Genomic DNA, 7,500 nt, shown 5'->3' with positions numbered 1-7,500 from the left:
CCCGTTTTTGGGCTGTTTTGGCCTGTTTATGGTCCGTTCTTGCGTGGTGCGGTGACCGTCGTGAGCGGAGCAAAACGTCAGCCATCTCAGCACCCTGGAACCCCCCGGGTGGCACAGGGCTGGATGGGGCTTTCGTATATAGCAGGGACGGTGCTGCCTCTCGCTTCGCTCGCTGTCCGCCGCTCGCCGCTCGCTCGCGCAGCCAAAAATGGCCAGTTTTGGCCCGTTTTTGGGCCGTTTTGGCCAGTTTTTGGCCTGTTCTTGCATTGCGCGGTGACCGTCGAGAGCGGAGCAAAACGTCAGCCATCTCAGCACCCTGGAACCCCCCGGGTGGCACAGGGCTGGATGGGGCTTTCGTATAGCAGGGACGGTGCTGCCTCTCGCTTCGCTCGCTGTCCGCCGCTCGCCGCTCGCTCGTGCAGCCAAAAATGGCCAGTTTTGGCCCGTTTTTGGGCCGTTTTGGCCAGTTTTTGGCCTGTTCTTGCATTGCGCGGTGACCGTCGAGAGCGGAGCAAAACGTCAGCCATCTCAGCACCCTGGAACCCCCCGGGTGGCACAGGGCTGGATGGGGCTTTCGTATAGCAGGGACGGTGCTGCCTCTCGCTTCGCTCGCTGTCCGCCGCTCGCCGCTCGCTCGTGCAGCCAAAAATGGCCAGTTTTGGCCCGTTTTTGGGCCGTTTTGGCCAGTTTTTGGCCTGTTCTTGCATTGCGCGGTGACCGTCGAGAGCGGAGCAAAACGTCAGCCATCTCAGCACCCTGGAACCCCCCGGGTGGCACAGGGCTGGATGGGGCTTTCGTATAGCAGGGACGGTGCTGCCTCTCGCTTCGCTCGCTGTCCGCCGCTCGCCGCTCGCTCGTGCAGCCAAAAATGGCCAGTTTTGGCCCGTTTTTGGGCCGTTTTGGCCAGTTTTTGGCCTGTTCTTGCATTGCGCGGTGACCGTCGAGAGCGGAGCAAAACGTCAGCCATCTCAGCACCCTGGAACCCCCCGGGTGGCACAGGGCTGGATGGGGCTTTCGTATAGCAGGGACGGTGCTGCCTCTCGCTTCGCTCGCTGTCCGCCGCTCGCCGCTCGCTCGTGCAGCCAAAAATGGCCAGTTTTGGCCCGTTTTTGGGCCGTTTTGGCCAGTTTTTGGCCTGTTCTTGCATTGCGCGGTGACCGTCGAGAGCGGAGCAAAACGTCAGCCATCTCAGCACCCTGGAACCCCCCGGGTGGCACAGGGCTGGATGGGGCTTTCGTATAGCAGGGACGGTGCTGCCTCTCGCTTCGCTCGCTGTCCGCCGCTCGCCGCTCGCTCGCGCAGCCAAAAATGGCCAGTTTTGGCCCGTTTTTGGGCCGTTTTGGCCAGTTTTTGGCCTGTTCTTGCATTGCGCGGTGACCGTCGAGAGCGGAGCAAAACGTCAGCCATCTCAGCACCCTGGAACCCCCCGGGTGGCACAGGGCTGGATGGGGCTTTCGTATAGCAGGGACGGTGCTGCCTCTCGCTTCGCTCGCTGTCCGCCGCTCGCCGCTCGCGCAGCCAAAAATGGCCAGTTTTGGCCCGTTTTTGGGCCGTTTTGGCCAGTTTTTGGCCTGTTCTTGCATTGCGCGGTGACCGTCGAGAGCGGAGCAAAACGTCAGCCATCTCAGCACCCTGGAACCCCCCGGGTGGCACAGGGCTGGATGGGGCTTTCGTATAGCAGGGACGGTGCTGCCTCTCGCTTCGCTCGCTGTTCGCCGCTCGCCGCTCGCTCGCGCAGCCAAAAATGGCCAGTTTTGGCCCGTTTTTGGGCTGTTTTGGCCAGTTTTTGGCCTGTTCTTGCGTGGTGCGGTGACCGTCGTGAGCGGAGCAAAACGTCAGCCATCTCAGCACCCTGGAACCCCCCGGGTTGTCACGACCTTAGCTGGAAGTGCCTAAGGCGTGCGGCACCCTTGCGGCCAAAGACGCGAACTTAGCTTGCGTTGCCTAAGTCGCGAGTCACCCGTGCGGCAAAGACGCGAACTTAGCTTTGCCTTGCCTAAGTCGCGCTTCGCCCTTGCGATCTTGCTCCGCAAGGATCAGCCCACTTTGTAACCTCTCGCAGGTCCCGAAGGACCTGTAAAAGAGAAAGAGAGTTAGATCGAAAGAACGAGCAACGGACACGTCCCGAAGTCTCGCGAAAAGGAAAGCTTTACAAGCAATTCGTCGAACACCTTGTGTGCACAAGAGAAAAGAGGGAGAGGGGGAAAAACAAGGCTTTCAAGGATGAACGAACAGCTGCAAGCCCACAAACAGCCGCTCACCTGGTCCCGGACGCAACACCAAGTTCCCGTAAAGGTCACGTACGAACTTGCGAAAGAGTGTTCAACGCCCGGTATATAACCGAAGCCCCATCCAGCCATGTGCCACCCGGGGGGTTCCTGGGTGCTGAGATGGCTGACATTTTGGTGAGCGGAGGCAGCACTCCGCTCACCTCCCGCGGCACGCGAAAACGAAGCCGTTTTGGGCTGTTTTGGGGCTGTTTTGCTCGGTTCGGTGAGCGATCGCTTTGCAACGCTGCAGCTTGTTCGAACTTACATATTTACAAGCAAAATGACCCAAAACCATGGGAAAACATGCTGTTAAGCAGCTGTACATGCGGGTGTGAGCGACGAACGGTTCGTTGAACGAAGTTGTTGCGGGTGCGCGACGACCGTTCGTGACATTCTCCCCCACTTAAACTGTCGACGCCCTCGTCGACGCTTGTTGGTAGTTGTTGATGACGTCTTCTTCATGTCGCAGGGCGTCTTCAGACTCCCAACTGGCTTCAGTTCGGGGAAGCTTTCGCCACTTCACCAAGTACTCTGTTTGCTCCGCTCCGTTGGGTAGCTTTATCTTGCGATCCGCCAAAATGGTTTCCACTCGCTTCTCGTAGGAGGCTGTGATGGGAGGTAGCCGAGTTGGAACACTTCGAGAAGCATCTTGCGGATCTGAATGGTAGGCCTTTAGGTTGCTGGCGTGAAGAACGTTGTGAATTTTGAACCACGCCGGCAGCTGCAACTTGTAAGAAACATTGCCTACCCTGCTGATAATTGGGAAGGGCCCTTCATACTTACGCACCAATCCTTTGTGGACTCTTTTCCTGAAGAATTGGAGTGATGCTGGTTGGAGCTTTACCAACACCAAATCGCCAACTTTGAACTCCTGTGGTCGCCTTCCCAAGTCTGCCCACTTCTTCATCCGTTTTGCCGCCTTCTCCAAGTAAGCCCGCGCAATATCGGCATTCCGATGCCACTCCTTTGCGAAATGGTAGGCTGATGGACTACTCCCAGTATACCCAATAGCCATAGTGTGCGGAGTCGACGGTTGTTGTCCTGTGATAATTTCGAAGGGGCTCTTGTTGGATGCAGAGCTCCGCTGCAAGTTGTAGGAGAATTGGGCGATGTCCAACAGCTTCACCCAATCTCGTTGATTGGCACTCACATAGTGCCGGAGATACTGCTCTAAGAGCGAATTTATTCTTTCAGTCTGACCATCCGTCTGGGGGTGGAGGCTTGTAGAGAAGTATAACTTTGATCCCAACAATTTGAATAGCTCGGTCCAGAACCGTCCCAGAAACCGAGCGTCTCGATCACTAATGATATTGTGTGGGACTCCCCAATACTTCACTACACCCTTCATCATCAGTCTGGCCGCCTCTTCAGCTGAACAGTGTAGGGGAGCAGCAATGAAAGTTGCATACTTTGAAAACCGATCGACCACCACAAGTATCGATCCAAGTCCCCCTACAGGTGGCAAGCTTGATATGAAGTCTAAGGAAATGCTCTCCCAAGGCCTTTCTGGTACGGGCAACGGCTCCAAAAGTCCCACCGGCTTCCGCTGCTCCACCTTGTCTTGTTGGCAAGTAAGGCATGTTCGAACATACTCCTCCACATCAATCCCCATTTTTGGCCAGTAGAAGGCCCTCTCCACGAGAGCCAACGTTCTGTGAATGCCGGGGTGTCCAGCCCAAAGGGAATCGTGACACTCTTTCAAGAGTTCACGCCTTAGATTGTCCACTCGGGGAACATAAACCCTATTCCCTTTTGTGTAAACAAGTCCCTCCTGGACCCAAAATCGTCGTGCTTTGCCTTCTTTGATGAGCTGCATCAGGATAACTGCCTGGGGATCACTATACAGTCCATCTCTGATTCGGGAAAGGAAGGTTGAGTGTAACTGACTTGCTTGGCCTCTGCCCTCCAGTTGTGCAGCATTCACGCACTCCACCTTCCGACTCAGCGCATCGGCCACGACATTCGCCTTCCCGGGCTTATATTCCATTGCCATATCAAATTCAGCCAGGAAGTCCTGCCACCGTGCTTGCTTTGGGGAGAGCTTCTTCTGAGTTTGGAAATAACTCAAGGCGATGTTGTCTGTCCTCAGCACAAATCGCGACCCAAGGAGGTAGTGTCGCCAAACTCGTAGGCAGTGGATCACCGCTGTCATCTCCTTCTCATGCACTGGATACCGCCTCTCGGTCTCGTTGAGTTTACGGCTCTCGTAGGCCACCGGATGACCTTCTTGCATGAGTACTCCACCAATAGCAAAGTCCGAAGCATCTGTATGGACTTCAAAGGGCTCTCCATAGTTTGGCAATTTGAGCACTGGTTCTTCCAGAACAGCAGCCTTCAGATCTTGGAATGCTATCTCACATTTGTCAGACCACTTCCAAGGCTGCTCCTTCTTCAGCAACTCCGTCAGTGGGGTTGCCCGCTTCGAATATCCAGCAATGAAGCGTCGGTAGTAGTTGACGAAACCAAGGAAGGATCTCAACTCTGGCACCTTCTTTGGAGTTCGCCATTCCGCAACTGCTTGCACCTTCGACTTGTCCATCCGGATGGAGCCATCACCGATTCGGTGCCCCAAGAACAGGATCTCAGTCTGAGCAAAGTAGCATTTCTCCCTTTTTACGAACAAAGTGTTCTCCCTGAGAACCTTGAAAATCGTCCGAAGGTGCTTGACGTGCTCCTCGAGCGTTTGGCTGTAAACGACGATGTCGTCCAAGTAGACGACCACGAACTTATCCAAATACTCCTTGAATAGCTGGTTCATGAGAGTACAGAATGTTGCCGGAGCGTTGGTTAAGCCGAAAGGCATCACCAAGAACTCAAACGCTCCATATCTGGTCACACATGTAGTCTTTGCTTCGTCGCCTTCAGCAATGCGCACCTGCCAATACCCCGACCGAAGGTCGAGTTTTGAGAAATACTTCGCCTTGCCCAATTGGTCGAACAAGTCCGCGATGAGCGGGATGGGATACTTGTTCTTCACTGTTACTTTGTTGAGGGCTCGGTAGTCGACGCATAATCGGAGGCTCCCATCTTGTTTCTTCTGAAAGAGAACTGGAGCTCCGAAAGGTGCTTTTGAGCTGCGGATGAGACCACCGCTTAGCAGTTCACCTAACTGCTTTCTGAGTTCTGCCAACTCTGGCGGGGCCATGCGATAGGGTGGTCTCGCTGGAGGCTTCACTCCTGGCTCCAGCTCAATACTGTGATCCACGCCTCTGCGTGGCGGAAGAGTCTTCGGCAACTCAGGTGGCATAACGTCTTTGAACTCCTTCAGGACGTTGGCCACCACAGCAGGTTCTTGAATGGCTTCTTCATTGAGTGGCTCTAGCTTCATAGCAGCCACGAATGTTAGTTCGCCCTTTCGCACCCCTTTCTTCAATTGTAATGCCGAAATATGTTGGGGCTCCTTGGTTCCTCTCCGAGAGACGGGCACCACACAGGGGTCATCGCCTCCCATCATACATAGGGAATTCAAGAATGGCATCGGCACCAACTTCGCCGCGTGCATAAACTCCATTCCAAGGATCACTTGGAAGTCGTCTAGTGGCACGGCCATCATGTTGGTGGTTCCGCTCCAAGTCCCGATTCTGATGGGAACTCCCTTCGCCAATCCGGAGATTCGCCTGGCCTCCGAGTTCACTGCTTTCATTCGGCTTGGGCTCTTCTCCAATGTCAACCCAAGTCGCTGTGCTTCACGATCGGCTATGAAGTTGTGGGTAGCGCCCGTGTCCACCATTGCACGGGTCGTTTGGCCATTCAGCTTGATGTCCACATACATCAGTTCACTACTTCCTGCTTTTTGTGCCTTCGTCTTCATGTTCTCCCCCACTTGACCCCGCATAGCGTTCAACAAACGCATTGCTCCCATTCGGGGTCCTTGCGACTCTTCATCGTCGCTGCTGGATTCAGAACTGCTTGAGCTAAGGGCAACGGTTTTGCCCTTGTCCGATCGGGGAGGGTGGATGGAAGCTGTCAACGCGTTGAGTGCCTGCTTCTGTGGGCACTCCCTTACCATGTGCGGTCCTCCGCACAAGAAGCATCCTCCAGGTTTTGAGGCCTTGCCTTTTGGGTTCGGCCCTTTGTGGGAGCTCTTCTTCTTCTGTTCGCCCCCGAGCTCCTTCCCTCGAGAATGTTTTTGAGGGCGATTGCTTGAAGATTGTTTCCTTCTCGCTGGGTCTTCAGAGGAAACGAAGTCGGTGAGCCTTTCTGCAGCTGCAATTGCCCCGACCACGTCGGTAACATTCCTTCGATTCAGCTCTTGCTGAGCCCATGGTTTCAGACCATCAAGGAAACTGAACAACTTGTCCTTCTCGGACATGTCCTGTATGTCCAGCATCAGTGCAGAAAACTGCTTTACATAGTCTCGGATGGTGGTACTTTGGCGGAGTTGTCTCAACTTCCTTCTTGCGACGAACTCTGTGTTCTCCGGTAGGAACTGAGTTCTCAACTCCCGCTTCAAGTCTTCCCATGTGTCGACTCGACACCGACCTTGTTGGATTTCCTCCCAACGAGTTCGCCACCAAAGTTTCGCATCTCCGTTCAGATACATTGTTGCTATTGAAACTTTGGTATCTTCAGAATCGGGTCTCGTAGCTCGGAAGTATTGTTCCATGTCGAACAGAAAGTTCTCGAGCTCCTTGGCATCTCTGGCCCCTCCGTATCCATGGGGCTCAGGTGCCCTCAAGTTTTGTGGCGGTGCAACGCGGGTGTTGCCTCCTCCCGCATTTAGCGTTCTTGTGAGCATAGCCACCTTCGCCGTGAGTTCCGCCACAACATCTTGTAAGTGCTGCACGGAGTCCTTGGTGTCATCGGACAGTCGGTCGACTAGGGCCTCGACCTTGTCGATCCTGGACTCCGCTTCCTCTTGCGAGCTCTCTACCCCAACAAGTCTTTGTTGGCCATGGTAGAGTTCCTCCATGCTCGCTTCAAGAACATCCAGGCGGGTTTCCGCCGTCGTGAGTCTCTCCTTATGACTCTTTTTCCCAGTTAGCGCACCAGATTGCGCTTCCTCCGCTCGCGGAGAGTTGCCAACTTCTCGCTCATCCTGTTCGCTGCCGCGATCCTCATGAGCGGCTCCAACAGCATGAGAGCGAGTGTGCACATGCAGCCCACCTGCGGCTGCTTGGGGCAAGGGTCCGGCCTGCCCCGTCTTGCTTGATTCGCCACGATGCTTTGCCATGGCGAAGTTGCGAAGTTCGTTCGCTGTTCGATCGAAGAGCTTGCCGGCTCTGATACC

Source organism: Musa acuminata, unplaced genomic scaffold (genome assembly GCF_036884655.1).
Source record: "Musa acuminata AAA Group cultivar baxijiao unplaced genomic scaffold, Cavendish_Baxijiao_AAA HiC_scaffold_425, whole genome shotgun sequence".
NCBI classification, from domain to species: domain Eukaryota; kingdom Viridiplantae; phylum Streptophyta; class Magnoliopsida; order Zingiberales; family Musaceae; genus Musa; species Musa acuminata.
This window is presented reverse-complemented; position numbering follows the sequence as displayed.